At 42.1% G+C, this 5,616-nt stretch overlaps 1 protein-coding gene across 2 annotated transcripts in view; it reads left to right on the top strand.

The window, feature by feature from the left end:
- POU6F2 (POU class 6 homeobox 2) overlaps positions 1-5,616 on the top strand; it is a 301,009-nt gene that overhangs the window by 162,518 nt on the left and 132,875 nt on the right. The gene's annotated exons all lie outside the window — the stretch shown is intronic.

The following is a 5,616-nucleotide window of genomic DNA, read 5'->3' as shown; positions in this document are numbered from 1 at the left end:
AAGTAGCGGAATGGGTTACTTCCGGGTTTGCCACACACGCAGAAGCGCTAAATCGCACAATGCGCATGCACAGAGCGGCTCTTTACCGAGCGTCCCTTGTCAGGAATCTCGGCCGCAGTCAGAGGTAACTGGCCTCACACTCCAGGCAATCAGCTGAGATCTTTGTTGACCTTCGCCACTGCGTCTCCCGGCAGGGCACAGGCAAGGCCATAAATCGGCGATCCTCCTCAAACGTGAGAAGAACACACCCTCCTCCTCTCCCTCCCTGCATTCCCCAGGGAGGGGAAAAGAGACAGACAGGAGTCCTATTTACATGTCTTTTATTCCTGTCATTCAGCAGTACAGAGAAACGTGTCTGTACCCACCAGACTCCAGCAGTAGAGTCACAACTCCGCCCCTGTACTTCCAGTACAGGTCAGATGACACTCTGAGCTAACATCCGGTGCTCAGTACAGAGAATAGACTGCCCCTTTGTTCCAATAGTACAGTCCCAAACATCAACATCCTGTTTTGCATTCCAGCCACCTGCAGCTGGCTTTTGCATTGCTGCTTTTTCCTGACATCCCTTTCATTGAGCGTCCGGGGTTCCGGACTGTACTCGACCGTGCTCTCACGACTTAGATTTTCTTCAAAAACATTTTCTGTGTAGATACCCATGAGATAACCTCAAATTCATTTTCAAAGATTTTTTGGTCCAAAATTGGGCGCAGGAGAAATTTTCACAAATTTCGATTTTCGCACGATTTAGGTTAATGCAATTTCTGTGTCAGTTTAGGGGAAAAAACCTCCTGATTCGCTTATTTTTCAACCAATTGGGCTTATTTGGGTATAAAAATAAAGCTAATATTGGTCTCTTTCAAAATAAGGTATAAATATGGTATTGAGTGCCACAGAAAAGGGTCACTGACCATTCAAAGTGAATTTTAGTCATTTTGTACCTTGGTAGGTTCGATAAGCCATAGCACGCAAACCACAACTAACAATATGTATCATACTTTTTTTGTAGGATGGGCTAACCATGAACTTGTTATGCTTTAAAAATAAGAAGGGTGTTTTTTGTGGTAATAAAATATTTTTTTAAAGTTTTATTAATTATTTAATAAAAACAAAATACGTCTCGGATCCCTTGTTTCTTCTAAACTCACACAGAAATTGCATTAGCCTAACTGTGTGAAAATCAAAATTTTAAAAAATTTCTCCTGCACCCAATTTTGGATGAAAAAATTTAAAAAATTAATTTGAGTTTATTTCATAGTATCTACACATAAAAAATTTTGAAGAAAATCTGAGTCATGAGAGCACATGGCACCAGGTGGTTTGGCATGGAATGATAAAGCCTAGAAACAGTGAAAAACATTGGGAAGAAGCAATTTTTTTAAAAAAAAACAACCCACAATTAAACAGTTATGTGTGAGAGAGAGACAGAAATATCTATTAAAACATACAATAAAAATATCACAGCACCAGAAATAAAACGTAGTACATGTATGAAATTTGTTGTCATAATATACCATAATGCCCACTAGATTAAATTATATTTAAAACAACAACAACAACCCAATGATGACAGTCGTAAAGGAAATACCGTATTTTTTGCACCATAACACTCACTTTTTTCCTCCTAGAAAGTAAGGGGAAATGTCTGTGCGTGTTATGGAGCGAATGCCTATGGGTGGCGGGGGAGAACTGCTGCAGTCGTGAGCAGAGGATCCATGGTTCCCCTTCCTTCCCTCCTCTGTGGCTCACTTTGAAACAGCAAAGCGGGAGAAGAGCCGCTGAGTGGGGAGGAGAGAGGGACAGAGAGCCTGCTTCTTTAAAGGAGCAAAGCGGGAGAGGAGAGGCGCCTTCTCCCCTTATACCCCTCTTCTTCATTATTAGCAGCATCCTTCTCCACACACCCCATGCGTGCTCCTTGTCCCTTGAGTGCTTTTCCTTCCCTCCCCACTTAAAACGTGGTTACAAAGCACGGATCCACATGGATCCTCAGGATTTTTGCACTGGGTCACCCCAAATTCACCATCAGATCACATAGCATGTCCATGGCTACCTCTTGCAACAAAAAAATCACGCACCCACTGTTGCCTGGGGCCGCAGTGGTGCAAAAATGTGGTTACAAAGCATGGATCCACATGGATCCTCAGGATTTTTGCATTGGGCTACTCCAAACTCACTGTCAGATCACATGTCTGTGGCCACAGCATGAACCACAAAAATCATACACCCACTGTTTCGTTTAGAATAATTTTTTCCTTGTTTTCCTCCTCTAAAAACTATGTGCGTGTTATGGTCGGGTGCGTGTTATAGAGTGAAAAATACGGTATATAGCAAAACAGATAAATGGAACCTTATTTTCAGCATTACCCTGAGTACTAGCAGCTACAGATAAACATCTGGGGAAGGCCATCACCTTCATTCATTCATTTATATTTTAATTATCACGTTTCTTCCCCAGAGCAGGAAACATCAAAAAGTCAAAATGACCTATTAAAAAAAAATACATTTCAAAACAATATGAAAGCCACTTATAAAAACATTTGAGAACATTCAGAGGATGTAGAAACATTGTGTCCCTTTTGTGAGAGTGTATCCAAAATTTAGCTGGAAACAGTTGGAAATAAGATGATAGATTAAATGTCAGGGAAGGGGCAACAGAAGAATGAACTTAAATGCAACAGGAGGGAAAATTAGGGACCCATATCATGAGATGACCTGCACCTTGTAGATGTGGGGCAGAGAAGGATCCAGCCAGTTAGAGGCCTCTGGAACATCAGGGGTTAATCTGAATTGAGATCTTCTCCTCTGGGTTTTAAATTTGTTTCTTAATTTTCCCCAGTTAACCCTGGGCACATATTGCTGCAACTAAAGGCTGCCTTCCTGCAAAGTGGCAGAGCAGCCAGGGCAGACAGAGGTTTTTGCAGAGTAGTCAGTTTCGAGCATATAAATAAGAGCAGAAGATCATGTAACAAATAGCTCAGATATTACACCATTTAGCATTTTATGATGTGGGGTGCACATCGTATATATGTATTCAGATAAGCAATTTTACGACCTTCCATAGACATCTGAAGTCAGCCCTGTATTGATGTTTTGTTATGTTTTCGTTATGTTGTTATGTTTGTTATGTTTTCGTGTATTCTGTTGGAAGCCGCCCAGAGAGGCTGGGGCAAACCCAATCAAATGGGTGGGGTACAAAATAATAATAATAATAATAATAATAATAATAATAATAATAATAATAATAATAATAACTTCCTCTTCATCTCTCTTCCTCTCTCTTTCACACACATCATATATATATTATGTGATCTACATAGACCAGGCATAGGCAAACTCCGGCCCTCCAGATGTTTGGGACTACAATTCCCATCATCCCTGAACACTGGTCCTGTTAGCTAGGGATGATGGGAACTGTAGTCCCAAACATCTGGAGGGCCGGAGTTTGCCTATGCCTGGCATAGAGAGACAAACAAACCCACACGTTCGCACAGCCACATCCACCCTTTTGTGTTTCTAAAATACATTTTGCTGACACAATTGGAAGGGGAAAGTATCCCACAGATAAAATAAAGCTTCTGTTAAGTGAATGTTCTGCACAGCACTCTAAAGTACTTTTTGAGTGATTAAACTCCAGTTTCTGCTCATGACTTGATGGATTGTGTGATGCACCGAATGCTACAGGTTGTGAAACAGTAGGAAAAGGAGGCAGCTAATGTGTTGGACAAACTCCCTTACAACCGGCACGCATGGTGTGCCCTCACCTGTTGGGTCAGAGGCTCGCCTTTACCTTGCGCAGATTTTAAACTTTAATGTCAACAGACCTCTCTTATCATAGTTGCAAATGGTTTTCACTTTAATGTTTAAAATAATGTCTCCCTCTCATACCATTAAGCTGCACCAAGGAACCTGTCATTCATAAATCATAGATGAAAAGGACACACTAATGCACAAATTTTGCTTGTTTAAAATTTGAGAGTGCATGTAAAGTAGGAAACTGGAGATTAAAAAAATAATGCAAGGACAGGGTCCGGGTAAAAGCAGATATAACAAAGTGGAGGAAGAGGCTTTTTAGTGTAGGTGGATGATGAAATCTTAATGAAGACACAGGCATTATAAAAGTGTATCGCTTGGCTCCAGGGGATTCTAGCTTATGGTTACTGTGGATATAGTATTATAAATAAACATAAGCTGATACACATTTTTTTATTGCAAATTCATTCTGCCTTACTAATTTGGATATTATGGCTACCTTATGTGCGCCCGGTTTGGCTGAAGGAAGTGTGAAGATTCAGCTCCAAGCCCTGCTGTGGTGCAGGCTCCATTCATTTAAATGGGGCTTGCATGGGTCAGCCATAGGACTATCACAGAAGGGTAGATGGGATGCCTTCTAGCCCTCTCTGTATAGTTCCAGGGGTCCATCAGGTTAATTCTGGAACATCAGATGGAGTAAATCATGGATTCATGGGAATATCTAAGTTAGAACTTACCGTATATGCAGAAATGACATTTTACCCTTAGGTTGATGTTGTTGTTGTTTAGTTGTTTAGTCGTGTCCGACGCTTTGTGACCTCATGGACCACAGCATGCCAGGCACTCCTGTCTTCTACTGCCTCCCACAGCTTGGTCAAACTCATGTTGGTAGCTTCGAAAACACTGTCCAACCATCTCATCCTCTGTTGTCCCCTTCTCCTTGTGCCCTCAATCTTTCCCAACATCAGGGTCTTTTCCAGGGAGTCTTCTCTACTCATGAGGTGGCCAAAGTATTGGAGCCTCAGCTTCACGATCTGTCCTTCCAGTGAGCACTCAGGGCTGATTTCCTGAAGAATGGATAGGTTTGATCTTCTTGCAGTCCATGGGACTCTCAAGAGTCTCCTCCAGCACCATAATTCAAAAGCATCAATTCTTTGGCGATCAGCCTTCTTTATGGTCCAGCTCTCACTTCCATACATCACTACTGGGAAAACCATGGCTTTAACTATACGGACCTTTGTTGGTAAGGTGATGTCTCTGCTTTTTAAGATGCTGTCTAGGTTTGCCATCGCCTTTCTCCCAAGAAGCAGGCGTCTTTTAATTTCGTGGCTGCTGTCACCATCTGCAGTGATCATGGAACCCAAGAAAGTAAAATCTCTCACTGCCTCCATTTCTTCCCCTTCTATTTGCCAGGAGGTGATGGTCATGGTCTTAGTTAGCTTTCTCCATAATCCACAAAGTAACCTCTAAGAAGCTGTTCTATAAGCAGTGTTAAGAGGTAAGAAATAATATATCCTGGCAAACAATAACCAGGATGGCTGGGAATGGCTATGGTGAGTGTCAGGAATCACAAGCCCTGATAATATTCTACCACCACCGTCCCCAAGTCGTAGGATGCCACAGGAATAATCTTCCAGGGCCAGTTTCCTTAAGAGAAGAGAATAGTAGAGACTTGGGAGGTTTGTTTTGTTTTGTACATTAATTTCTAAATGTACAAGTTGAGTGGTGGGGAAGAGGCGGGCCTTTAGACTGACTGGCAGTCGTGATCTTGAACACACACACACTCCATCTCGGTATCCCTTCTGAAGCAGAGCTCTGGGTTCAGCCTCCACCCTCACAGAGAGGTGTGTCCTGCATTCCTAGCTGTCC

Source organism: Podarcis vaucheri, assembly GCF_965113315.1.
Source record: "Podarcis vaucheri genome assembly, chromosome: 12".
Classification (NCBI taxonomy): Eukaryota; Metazoa; Chordata; class Lepidosauria; order Squamata; family Lacertidae; genus Podarcis; species Podarcis vaucheri.
The sequence above is the reverse complement of the archived record's forward strand: the minus strand, read 5'-3'. Positions and strand labels throughout refer to the sequence as shown.